This window comes from Theobroma cacao, chromosome 9 (genome assembly GCF_053813885.1).
Source record: "Theobroma cacao isolate CCN51 chromosome 9, ASM5381388v1, whole genome shotgun sequence".
Lineage (NCBI taxonomy): Eukaryota > Viridiplantae > Streptophyta > Magnoliopsida > Malvales > Malvaceae > Theobroma > Theobroma cacao.
The window spans coordinates 33159425-33173994 of record NC_142647.1 but is presented as its reverse complement, the minus strand read 5'-3'; the positions used below and the strand labels follow the sequence as shown (position 1 = coordinate 33173994).

The 14570-nt window shown below is 34.0% G+C and overlaps 1 non-coding gene across 1 annotated transcript; it reads right to left on the bottom strand.

The window, feature by feature from the left end:
• Positions 1 to 4878: 4878 nt before the first annotated feature.
• Positions 4879 to 4985, bottom strand: LOC148760866 (small nucleolar RNA R71). The gene has a single exon (XR_016028765.1). It is a non-coding gene; the product is annotated as a small nucleolar RNA R71 (small nucleolar RNA).
• Between the last annotated feature and the right edge of the window lie 9585 nt (positions 4986 to 14570).

The window sequence follows — 14570 nt, the reverse complement described above, 5'->3', positions numbered from 1 at the left end:
CGGAAACACAAATCCACAAATAAGGCCATTATGCCTTTGTCATTCACAATTTCCTTATCAAACCTCAATTCACATTTATTGAGCTTTAATCGTCTTAAGCTCGATTAAGTTCTAAGAGCCTCTAAGTCTCCAAGGTATCATTCAATCAAATCAACTCAAATTTCATTCACCTAGGGTAATCTACTCCTAAGGGTTCATCATAGCCTTTAAACATCCTAGTTTAGGCATGCATAAAACATAGGTCACCAATGTGGCTCATATCATGGCACACAATCACACATAATCCACGTATATACATATACATAGGTATTGCTCTGTAACTTAGGTTCATTCGTCTAGGAAAACATATTTCATTCTAACATTAGTGTAATGCATCTTTAATGTGTTATGCATTACATGCATATTAAACTAAACCCACACATAGTAAGCTCTAATCCTTAGCCTCTAATCATCATCTAGCCTACCAATGAGATAATTTAATTCCGTTTCCCCCTTCAAACACATCAAAACATCAAAATGTTAATTATTTCTGGCTTTCAAAAAATGACAGCTTTTCAAACAATTAACTAAATCTTAACAATCGAACTATTTAAGCTCAAATCCATCAATAATGAGCTAAACCCATACCTTGGAAGTTAGATTGCACAAGTCTTAGCTCCCAAATTGCTCAATCCAAGCCAAAGAGGGAAAAATATCAAATTTGGAGAAAAGTCAGATTCAAAGTTGTTAACTAATTAAATTAGAAAATAATCACTAAAAATGTTAAATCTTACCTCCAAAATAGTTTCCCAAGCTCCAAGTAGCTTTAAATCATTTCAAAATCTATTTAGGGCTTTATGGTTTTGGGTTTCTAGAGAAAAAAAGGGAAAGAAAGTGCTGAGAAAAAAGGTTGGGCGAAATGGCCCGAAACCCTTTTCTTATTTTTACCTTAATTTATCGATACATTTGCCTTAATTTCGAATGAATGTATCGATACATTGGCATAATGTGTCAATACATTTTGAGCAGAATGGCCTTGGGTGCTTTTTGCTTTAAATGTATCGATACATTTAGACAATGTATCAATACATGTTCATCTTCAACCAAATTTATCGATACATTCTAAAATGTATCAATAAAATATTCTTTCTAGGGCCTTTGTTGTTCATCTTGCTATGAATGTATCGATACATTAGGGTATGTATCGATCTTTTACCCGTGTATGCCACTTTAAGCTTCCCTAAAACTCCAAAAATCCAAATACAACATTCCAATATTATTCTCGATTGATATTACACCTCAAATCATGCATTTAACTCAATCCCATACACATAAATTCATAAACATAACATCAAATTTTAATAAAAACCTCAAATTATGGGATTTATCACATATGTCCTTAAATTTGCCTACCTAAGTGTCAATATGTACACTCTTAAACACTAGGCATACAAATCATATCATCAAAGTCCTCAAGACTCCACATATGTCATAAATCATTCTTAGTTTACATAAAAAAAATTGGAGGTGTTACAAAGAACAAAGAAAAGAAGAAATAGTTGAAGAGAAGTGCCAAAAAGCTAAGAAAACTTAAGACACAAGTCAAGAGTCAATCCTAAAGAAGCTCAACTCGATCCAAAGGTAGAATGTGAGACCTTGACCTTTACAAACTCGTAGCTAGAAGTAAACACTACATCACGGACTAGGGGTAATTTTGTCATTTCTTTAGTGAGCCATAGAAGTATGCTTTCAAACAATATTAAGGCCTAAGGCATAAATGAATGATGAAAATAAGGATAAAATGATGAAGGAAATAAAAATAATGATGATTTCCAAGGTAAGGGTAAAATGGTCATTTTTCATATCGGGTAGAAATTTTTAAGTTTTCGTGAACCTGAGTATTTCTAGACTATTATGGACTTTTTCTCAATGTTAAAAGAGTAAAAAGATTGCACAAAGGATTGGAGGAAGAAAAAGCCAACTTGTTAAGGGTTTTTTTGTAATTTAAGTGGAGTTGGGATAAGCTTTAGCCATAAATATCATTTTCAAGCAGCTTCTTCTTTTTCTTCTTCTTCCCATCTCACGTTTCTTTCACCCTCCATGGAAGCTTGTTATGAAACCTCCATAACTTCTCTCCAGTTAGCTCTAATTTTCATGCTTTTGTGCATTTTTTTATAAAACCTTTTGTGCTCTTTCACTCTCTCAGTTTAAAACCCTTGAAAAGTCTTACTTCCATACTTCTTCTCACTAGCTAGGTGTTTTAGAAAGAGAAAGAGAGAGCTTCTATAATAACTTGGAAGAATTTTGAAAAGAAATTCAATTACAAACCCACCAAGGTGAGTGAACTTGCATCAAAATGTTTTGGGATTAGGGCATATGTGTTTGATTAAATCCATTGAAATATTTTATCTTTCTTTCTCTAAAATATGCATGGGAACAAGCTTTTAATGAAACGTTTTGTGTTGTGGAATGCGATTGTGATGAATTCATGTGCCTTGTGTTATGTTGATATATATATCTAAATATATATGCTATGTATTGATACTAATATTGTTTATAATTAAAACTGAGCATGTGCACGATGTGGGGGAGCACATGCCGGTGATGACGGGTGTGGGAGTGTGGATGATGATATTGTCTATGCATGATGTGGGGGATGCACACGGCGATATTAGTTGTGCACGATGTGGGGGATGCACATGATGACTCTAGCTATGTGTGCGATGTGGGGTTTGTACATGAGCTGGGTGAGGCAAGTGCTGATTAAGTCCTTGTGTTTGTAGGTTCTCAAGTGCATAAAGTTGAATGATGATGAATTATGCAATGGAGACAAAGTGCAGAGTTTCATTAAACATGTTGTAGTAATTTAGACAAAAATCACACTACAAAAATCCAATCAACGTGATTCTTAGACCAAAGGAAAGCTAAGAGGCAGAATTACAACTTTAATGTTTACCACTTCACCTAGATTAGCCTCGATATAAGAGCAAATCACATTGCAAGATGAAGTACTATAGTAGTTTGCATCAAGGCAGCATAAAGAGCAGCAGTGCCACAGCCTTGTAAATTTCAGGGTTGTAGTGCCCAAGAGAAGTTGCATGGTAACCATACAAAATAAGAGAAGCTAGTGCTAGAGCACCTAAGGAGGAGTGTCGCAGCACCAAATGGAAGATGAGCAAAAAATTTTATAAGTTAAAAGCACCACGACAACCTTGGAGCAAGGTTGCGAAGCTCTGATGTGGATTATGAGAATTCAACCAATTGGGAATTGAGTTTTTTAGGTTTTTTGAGGCTATAAATATGTCTTTTTAATAGTTGAGAGAAGGGGTTGAGAGAGGCAATGAATGATAGTTTTTGAAAGAAAAAAAAAGCATTTCAATGATAGAAACTAGAAGAAATTGAAGGAATCAAGGATCAAGAATCGAAAGAGGCTTTGATATTACTTTACCTTTCATTCCCTTCTTGTTATTTTGTTGTAGAAATGATCTTTTCTCTTTGAATTATTTATGTCTACTGTAAAAATGATGATTAACTAATTTTAGTTTCTAGAATTGTGTTTATTTCATTATGTAGTTTGAATATTTGATTTTTCTTTGCTTGGTATTAATGAAGATCGCATGGTTTATTCAATCCTGCACTGATTGCTTTTTAGTACCTAATCTCTAGTTGAAAAGTATTGGGTCTCTAAATGGAACTCAATAGAAAGAGTTTCGAATAGACCGTTATTTTAAATAGCATTTATTTGATTCACTTCAGTGTGAGGTGATAGTTTTGTGTTTAGGATAGACATATACCTAAATACCTTAGGCAACCAAATTAGAACATGAACATTATGAACTTGTTCTAAGTAATTTGTATAGACATATGAGATTAATTTTGAAAAAGTATGTGTGCATGATCTTGACAGAGACGTGTACATAATGCGGCTTCTAGATTAGCCATGTATTCCATTAATCTATGTTAAGGAGAATAGCTAAGTTTAGATGAAATATTGAAAGATAACATAATCCTAAATCTTAATTTAATATTTGTACTAGTAAAATTATATTTTATTTTATTTACTTAATCTTGAGATCATTTTTTGTTTAATCAACCTTTCAAAATAGAGTGCTTGAATAAGATTACTTTGTTTCAATTTTAATACTTAGTGAAAATAGGTACAAATCTCTATGGGAAATGATACTCGACTTACCTTTGTGTTACTTGTACGACCACATGCAATTGCATGTATTAATTTAACCAACAAGTTTTTTGGCTCCGTTGCTAGAGATTTGTTTTCTTTTTTATATTTGTTGATATTAAATGAAATAAATTGTCTTAGACCAAGCTTTTCCTTTTCTTTTGTGTTTTTTTTCAAGTGTGTTCTACATTGTATGCACAGAGCATGAAACTTAGAGACTATCTAATGTGACCTATAGATTGAGCGTTAATTTTGAAGATCAAGATGAGAAAGTCAACAAGATTCTAGTTCTTCTAATACAATGGATGAACAACCAAGAGAGCGTCAAGTCCAAGAGAGGGTAGTTGAAGAGAATCAATTATTAAAGGGCTATGTTGTTCCTTTAGTCCAAGGTATCCCATCAAGCATCAAAAGGTGAACCATTCAAGCAATAATTTCGAGATCAAGCCAGCCATCATCACTACGATCTAGATGTTAGTCTAGTTTCAAGGTATTTCGAATGACGACCTAAACACTCACATTTCTAATTTCTGAAAGATATGTGACACATTCAAGCACAACGAGGTCATAGATAATGCCATTCAATTGAGAATATTTCCATTTTCATTGAGGGATAGAATAAAGGTGTGGTTGAATTCTTTAACCACAAGCTCAATCACAACATAGGATGACCTTGCCTAGAAGTTCTTGGAAAATACTTCCCTCTAGAAAAGATAGCAAAAATAAGGAATGATATCACTTTGTTCATATAGTTTGCTAGTGAGATATTATATGAAGCTTAGGATAGACATCAGGACTTACTTCGACGTTGCCCACATCATGGTCTCTAAAAGTAGATTCAAGTTCAAACATTTTACAATGGCTTGCACAGTCAAGTTCGAGATACAATTTATGAAGTTACAAGAGGAGCTCTTATGGGAAAGACTATCAATGAAGCATACAACTTTTTGGAAGAGATGGCATCAAACAATTATCAATGGCCATCAGGACGATCCACACATAGGAGAGTAGTCATGAGATTAATACCATCATGACATTAATTGCACAAGTAGCTGCTTTAACCAAAAAGTTTGATTCCTTTAATACTAATCTTGTTCAAAGTCCTTTTATAATTTGCGACAATTGTGGAGATGGACACGCTAGTGATCAGTGTCCAATTAACAACATTGAAATAGTTCAATTCATTGTAAGTAGACAGCAAAACAACCCCTTTGCCAACACTTAAAAACCATCCAAAATTTTCATGGGGAAACAACCAGGGAGCATCAACTTCAAGACCAAATGTACCATTTGGTTTTCAACAACAACTGGGAGCCCCTATTCTTGATAAGAGGCTATCCATGGATGAGTTAAGGATGCAATATATGGCCAAGATAGATGCCACGATCCAAATCTGAGGGTCCGTGATTGTCGTAGGAGCCCAACAAGCAAGCTCACTAGACTCGAGTAAGCCTCAAAGTTCACAACCATATAACTCATAGCCAAGGGATTCCATAATCAAATATTCACAATATAACAAAATATATTACATTATCCCTAGCATATAATTCATACAAATATTTGTAGGGCCATATGTTGGCCATCCAAGATGGGTTTGTACATAACAACCCTTACACAAGTTCATATGGCACATCATGCCTACACACGCAACAAATTAAGTGCAGAGCAGAAGATCATGACTAATGCAACTGCGTGACATAATGGATGGGAACCTATCAGATGCCAAAATCGATCTGTCGTGAGGTGACCTTTACCATATAGCTCTGTGGCCTATTTATCTACACATGGTACACAAATGGGTAAGTACAATAATACTTAGCGAGTGGTACAGATAAACAAAGTAATGTGTAATTATATATATATATATATATATATATATAAATACTGCACTCTCGGTGCAACCACATAATCCCACAAACATCTCCAAACATAGGGCATATCATTATCCCTAAATTTTCAAAGTGAGGGCATATCATCATCCTTAATGTCTCTAAAGATCATCACACATATCATTAAGCTTACCTTCGAAGCCAATTTGTCACTACCCAAATCCTGAGCCATGATCGGTGCATGGGCCCAATGAGCATAGCCCACTAAGCCCAAACAAGCCTTTTTTTTTTTTGTAATCTTGATCGTCATTTCAGCAATCATTCCTAAAGTCACATTTCGTAACTCTCAGCTATAAAATATTCAATGATATCTATGGCAATCAAATACTTACACTTATATCATCCAAAATAATATCACCCATTGCCAACTCATAGTGGCATTATCAATCAAAATATACATATATTGTTTATACTATGAATCTTAGTGATTTACATCACGAATACGTATATGCAGGCAAAAGACTCTTGACTATTAGTAGAGTGACTTTGGGTGAAGGTACAACTACTGAATGCCATGGTACCTACCAAAAGACGAATACTTATGGACACTTCAATCTAGGTCCCAACTACCTCCGACTCTGAAAACATGAAGCTTAAAAGAGTGAGTATAAACCCAATGAGTGAACATAGAAAGGGAACAAGTAAACGATATGAAAAGTTTTAGAAAACATGATGCACTTATGTTAAAAAAATGCAATTTAGCTTAATTTCTTGTAAAGCCCCTTAATTCAACCTTTGATTATTTAATCCCTTAGGGTGAAGGATTTAGGATCAACAACAAAATTGAAAAGAATGGAAACTACAGCAAATATCCAAGCAAGATAAACAAGATAGAATTTTTTGTTGCAATGAAAATCAATTTGGAAGCAATTAACAATTTCAACATTCAACATTCATTGTAATCACATAGTATATCTCTCTAACCTCTCTATGATATGTGTAAACATGTATACAACTACCGGCTCATCAGCTCATGAGCAGTTCCACACCGCACATAGCTAGAATCATCATGTGCACTCCCACAGTGCACAAGGCAATATCATCATGTACACTCCCACACCACATCATCACTAGCATGTGCACTCCCACACCACACACCACCGACACCGTCATGTGCACTCCCACACCGCACATGCACGGTTATAGTTATCATCAACATTATCATTCAAAGCACAACATACATATCCACATAATATAGGAACACATGGTTTCCTTATATTACACATTTCATAGCATAAAAATATTTCATCAAGGGCTTGACCAATAAAATATTTCAAGTGATTCAATTAAAAACATATGCATTTATCCCAAAACATTTTAATGCAAGTTCACTCACCTATCTTTGTTGATTATTTGATCAACTCCAACTTCGACTATTGCTCCAAATGGAGATGTGGGGTCTCATCGGAACCTATCACACACAATAGCATCACAACCAACCCAATTTACTTGAATATTATTCCAAAAGTTGTTTCCTAAATCAAACTTTACTAGTTATTCCTAACTAGTTTCCAATTACTGTTTGACTAGTCATTAATTTGCACCATTCTAGTCACACTAGAAAGAAATAAATATCCTTCAACAGTAGAACAACCCACAAATCTAATTATTGACCATCATCAACAACTTAAAAATCAACCTTAACTCATTACTCACCTTGGTAAACTTGTCGTTGAATCCTTTAGTGAGATTTTAAGAGAGAAAATTCTTTTAAGGGTTTTCTTAAGCTATTTTGAAGAGTCTTTCTCTCCCTAAAATGTTCAGCTAGTGAGAGAAAGTGCATAGGAAAATTTTTTTGAGGGTTTTTGAGGTGAAAAAGTGAAAGAGAATGAATTACCCTATGAAAAAATGTACCAAAAACATGAGATTTGGGGTTATTATGAGAAAGTTATGAAGGTTGTAAGGGTTGCCTCCATGGAAGATGGAAAACTTGAAATAAGGAAGAAGGATGGGAAAAAGAAGAAGCAGAAGCTGCTGGAAGTGAGGATAAAGTGTTGGAACTTTAGATATTTATCTCTAAAGTTAGTCAAACTTTCACATAATTTACAAAAATACATTTTTTTGTTCTTTTGGTGCAGTACTTTAACTTTGACAAAGATTTTGACCACCTTTCAATCAGAACTGGGCAAGGTGGTAAACATCAAAATTGTAGCCCTACCTTTTAGCTTTCTATGTTAGCTTTAAAATTATTATAGTTTTGATTATGACAAAATGATCAAATTTGCTTGAACATTGCTTAAGTAATCTTTGACAATTTCTTGAAATGATTTAACTCCCATACATTTGTTCTTACATAGACACAAGCTTGACTCTTGAAGTTATTGAACTAAATCTATAAGCTTGTATGACTTAAGTATATGAGTGCTTATGATTCCTATTCATTAAAGTCTGATTTAAAGATTAAAGGAAAATCTAGATGCACTCATTACGGGAGAGTTTTTAATATCTTTTTTAATGATGGCAAAAAAAAAAAGAAGAGAAGGAAAACTAAGTTAAATTGAGTGTGATAGGTTTTCATGTTTAATTTATATGTGTGATGATTAGTTATGATTTTATTGAATATTATGTGCTAGTTATTATGGATATTCAATATATCTTGCTTAGCTAATGTGGGCATTATATATCTTGTTTACCTATTATGGATATTATAAATAGTTTATTGTAAAATCTTTAAAGAAAACTAGATGCATTGACTAGAGGGGAGCAACTCATTATGCATAAAGATTTGAAGTATTTATATTGAGCATAGACATTGCACTATTAATCTAGGAGTGTTTTGTCATCATAAAAAATAAGAGATAGAGAATGTTGACTCTATATGTTTTTTATGATAGCAAAATATTCCCTTTCATAGATGTCTAATTATATTATTTAAGTGTGTAGGACAAAAATTGTATGCCAAGAATAAATCAATCATTCAAAGACACATATCAAAAATCATATGAATAAAGAGCCACAATTGATCAACAAGACAAAAGTGTAGTACCCCGTACTTTGATATGGTGGCTAATAAAGCTTACTTGTGAAACCTCGACCTTCATAGATGCATAACTCGAGGTGGAACTTATGTTTAAAGGTTTAATTTGAGCTAATGATGCTAGTTTTATGTTACTTATAATTATCTTATGTCGTTATAGGAGTGGGATCAAAAATAATTTTAATTGGTGAAGAAAGATGCATAATGAATAGTAGCCCTATTTGCATATATGTCTCCCACTATAGAAGTTCAAATAACATGATTTTTAAACCATTAGAAAGCTAAGAGGCAGAGCTAAAACTTTGATGTTTACCACTTTTCCCAGTTCTGGTGGTAAGATGGTCAAAACCTTTGTCGAAGTGAAAGTACTGTGCCAGAAGAATCGAAATTGGTAGAATGTTTGAGTGCCGCGGCGCTGGAAATTAAGAGCCGTGGCCTTCACCGTAAAGTTTACAAATAATAAGATTTTGGGGTTTTCAAAGCTAGAACTTTTGAGGGCTACTTAAGGGACTTCTTTAAGAGGATTTTGGACCTTTCTCTAGTGTCAAAAGAGTAAAAGATTTCACAAGAACAAGAGGAAGACAAGTGGCATTGCTAAGGGCATTATTGTAATTTCATGAACAATTAGATAAGATTTAACTATAAATATCTTCATTCTCCAGCACCTTCCTCAGATTTCCAGCACTTCATCTTCTTCTTCCTCCCATCCCACATTTCTTCACCTTTCATGGGATTACTCTTTAAGCTTCCATAACTCTCTCAAGTTAGCCTTCATTTTCATGCTTTTGTGCATTGTTTTTTATAGAACCTCTTATGCTTTTTCACTCTTTCACCTTAAAACCCTAGAAATGTCTTAGATCAATACTTTCTCTCACTAACTAGGGTTTTAGAGAGAGAAAAAAAGACTTTCTATAATAATTGGGAATTCTTGAGTAGATATTCAATTGTAAATCTAGCAAGGTGAGCATTGAAATTGACTTAATATTTTAGTTGTTGAGAATGATTAATAGTTAGATTTATGAGTATTTTGTAATTGAGGTAGTTTATTCATTTTGGTGTGATTATAATAGTGCAAATAAATAGCCACTTGATAGTAGTTGGAAGCTAGTTAAGAATAACTAGTGGAACATGATTTAGGAGATAGCTTTTAGAATTATGGTTATGTGATTGAGTTGATTGTGATGCTAATGTGTGATAGGCTCCACCGAAACCCCACATCACCATTGGGGGCATTAGTGGAAGTTGGAGCTGCTTTAAGAATCAACAAAGACAGGTGAGTGAACTTGCATTAAAATGTTTTGGGATATACACATTTATGTTTGATTGAATCCCTTAAAATATTTTATTGGTTTTCTTCAAAACTCTCATGGGAACAAGCCTTTATGAAATGTTTTCATGCTATAAAATGGATGGTGTGATAAATCCATGTTTTTTTGTATAATATTAATGTATATATATATTATGTCATAAATGGTACATTGTGTGACAAAAATGCAACCGTGCATGTGCGAGGTGAGTGTGCACCTGTTAGTGATGACGATGGTGAGGGAGATGGATGATAATATTGCTTGTGCACGATGTGGGGGGATGCACACAATGACTTTGGCTATGTGCACGATTTGGGGGGATGCACATGAGCTGGGGGAGACGATGACTTCGGCTATGTGCACGATGTGGGGGGATGCACATGAGCTGGGTGAGATGATGACTCCGGCTATGTGCACGTTGTGGGGGGATGCACATGAGCTGGGTGAGACGAGGTGTCCGGCTATGTGAATGATGTGGGGGGATGCATATAAGCTGGGCGAGATGGTGATGTATGTATTTATATATATATATATACATTTACTATATAGAGATGTTTGGACTTAATATGTGCTTGCAATGACTATTGAAAACTTGAGTATTGTCAATGTGTTCAGTTTGTTATGCAATGTGGCATGAGTGGATTTTCTCGGTGGCAGTATAAGCCCCTTGGATTTTGTCTGGCCAAAATTTTGTTGCAGCGAGAATGAAACTTTATGTTCTGCTTATCATTTGGCTGGTTTTTGCCATATTTTCCACTTCTCCAATTTCATATGGAATATGAATTCTCTATCGTCACATGATTTAGAAACCAAGGGTTCAATTGAGGGTTTTAATAAGGACTTAAGCTAAAGTGCATTATGATTTCAAACTTTTCCTTATTATATTGCTTGTTCCCTTCCTATGTTCACTCACTGAGTTTGTACTCACGTTTTTAAAATTCATGTTTTAGGTTTCCTGAGTTAAAGGTAATTGGATCCTAGGATGAGGTGCTCCTCCCTATACATTGCTCGGTAGGTTTACCATGACATTAAATGTTAGCAACCACACCCAGAGTCACTCCACTGGCAGTCAAGGTCTAATTATGTATATATGAATATTTAATGTGAAACATTAAAAATCATTTGTTAATCTATTTATGAATTTATTGGTGGATGATGCCATTATGAATGTATGATTGGGTTTTATGAATCATTTTCAAATAAACGGTATTTGAACATTTCGAGCTTTGGATTCTAAAAGAATAAGGATTAATGTATAAGATCAATTAAGTAGGCTTGCTTGGGCTTAGTGGGTTGAGCCCATTGGGCCCTTGCGTCGGTCATGGCTCAAAAATTGGGTTGTGACAATGTTGGTATCAGAGCTGTAGGTGTAGTTGAATCTTGGGGAATCTCGTGTCAGTTAGCGGAGTTGTTGGAGTTAATGTAGAGTCTTGTTTAAGATTTGTGACTACAGCACAATTCATAGACATGAGATTATATGAACTCCTATTCCTAGTAACCTACCCTTTTACTAATGTTACATAAAGGTTATAAGTAGTGCCGTTGTCCGAGTTTGAGATGCCACTCAAGACACGGGCTGATGTTGGAAAGATTTTAAGCAAATGCTCCTAATGAGAGGGTAATGTAATGATATATCCCTCCGATTAAGGATAGAGGAAGGTGGAGTTGGACTAATAGGTCCGTAATAAGTTAGTCATTTGTTGGAATTATAATTTGAACCCATAATTGTTAATGGGAAGACAATTAGATGACTATGGTTGCATTTGAGGTCAATATAGAGGAGCACGTATAATAATGGTAATTAGGGGCATACTTGACCGAAACGAATAGTGATGGTTGTAATTTACTTGGAGTTTACAAATCTAAGCCTTGAGGGAGGTGTAAACCAATAGTTATGTGCACGGGGGTGAGTGCACTATTTTAATTAAGCTTGACATGATCCTATATAAAAAAAAATGGTGTGGGCTTTTGAAATATTTTATAAGCGTATAAGCGTCAAATATGTGTATAGTAGCTTAGATGGATCTGGTTTTGATTTCAATTAAGTGATTGCGAGATCCCAAGTTTTGATTTGAATTATTATGGGTTATACTTATAAGTACATGAAAGGATAGTAAACAAATTTGCCCTAAGGAAGAGCTTGAACTTTGTTATGCTTAATGTGAGGTTAAAGGATTAAAGGACTAGTTGTGGATTTGATGGCTTAAAGTTAAATGATTGAGAAATGTCAAATCAAGTCCAAATGCCATATGGAGTTCTATATTTGAGTTTGATATACGAATTGCTTTAGCGATCAATTTAAAAGTTTATTGGGTTCAGTACGCAATTTATGATAAAAATGATCAGTTTTGAATGTGATCTTCCCAAAGGTAAAGGATTTGGGAAATATCAATTCTTGGATAAGTTCTAGGAGGAAGTTTCTATATCCTAAGTTTAAGAAACTTTGATCTTATGACCTCAAAGGCGAGATACAATAGTTAAGTAAATTATTCACTTTATGAATGTAATGGGTTAAGAACTAAAGAGTAAAGTCAAGATCTCGATGATAAGTGGTGTACAATTTGATATATACGTAACCAAGAGTTATTGGGAGACAATTACTTAATCAAATTGTACTAAATGTTATGGTCAAGGAATATGATTGCTAGTAGTGCAATCAGCCTAAATGATGATTTTGGCATACCATAAAATGTGAAATAGATATACTGAAATTAATGTTCCGATTGCATATTTGTCATGACCCGGAACCATCCTTAAGTTCGTGACAACCGCCGCGATGTCCCGATAGGCACTCATCCCCCGAATACCATATCGAGACCTCGCAAGGCTTTCGTATCAGTTTCTTATCTCCCCTATGGTTAATCATTGCCAAATGTCGTATTTTAGAGGCTTTTAAGCCTTTTTCCAATTTCAAATAGTGGAAAAATAAATTTCACTTCACAGGGGTATTTTGGTCATTTTTCGTTAAAAATTTCAAATTCCACCAAAATGTAGTACTTAAGCGAGAAATGCATATTTCAAAATCGAAATTAAATTTGAATGTCTAAAACATGATTTAAAATAGAATTATAACCATTTAAATAAAATAAAAATATTCGACAAAATATTCTGTTTTCTTACAAATTAATATTTATAGAGTATTCTGAAAATGATTTTTAGTAGCATAAAAGTTAAATATATTTATACAAACTATAATACGGAAAACCAAAGTATGAAATTTAATTTACAGTGCTATATGGGCCCATAAATGAACAAAAGTAGTAAAGACATTAAACCTACAGTTTTTGAAACAGTGTGGCTAACTATAGTTCTAGACGATGTTTGCTATCTACAGGCTAACCCGGCCTGAAATGATGGGATAAAAAAAAGAGTGAGATTATAAAATCTTAGTGAGTAAACAAACAGCATCTAAATAATCTAAAGGCGAGTAAAAGGAGAAAATTAAAAATAATTCATTTCAACAAATTTTTCATAACACGAATATTCATTTCAACCAAATAATCAATATGGCTCGTGATTTTCTCAAAACTTGGCTCATGCCAAATCCTATACTCGGGGACACCTGGACCAGGGGTATCCAACTGAGTCCACCAAGGCTGTGAAAAATTTTATATAATCATAAAACTGGTTTTTATTTAAAAAAAAAAACAGTCGTTCCTTGGCGTTGACTAAGTCTCACTTCATGTGGTGGTTAACGTGAAGTCCACTCAAAAAGCCCACCTCAGGAGATACCCTACGTGCCTCTACGATCGAGGTGAGAATATAAAGGAGTTTACCGTGCCCTTCTAATAGGTTGGTCCACGAAACCCCGCCACTGCAGTAGCTAATCTTTAATCCACCAATTGATCAAATCTCAATGGCATAGCATGGCAATTACATTACTAACCAATTTATCAAGGCAAAACAGACAGTTTATATTTTTCAACACAAGTATAAATTTAGCCAATCATGCCAATTTATCACAAGCCATTTAATTCAAATCATAATTTACAATAAATCATATGGTCTCCAATTACTCAAATTTTCAAATCGAACATTCTATTTTCAAATCAATTTATAAAAAATTCAATTTATTTTATAATTCCATTTATTTTATAAATTCATATTTTTCTCATAAAACAAGAAATTCATCATTTAAAATAATTTTTCAAATCACAAAATTTAATAAAAACTACTTAAGATAATTTTGACGATAATAGGTTTACTCACAGGTTTCAAAAGTTTAGATTTCAGGTGTA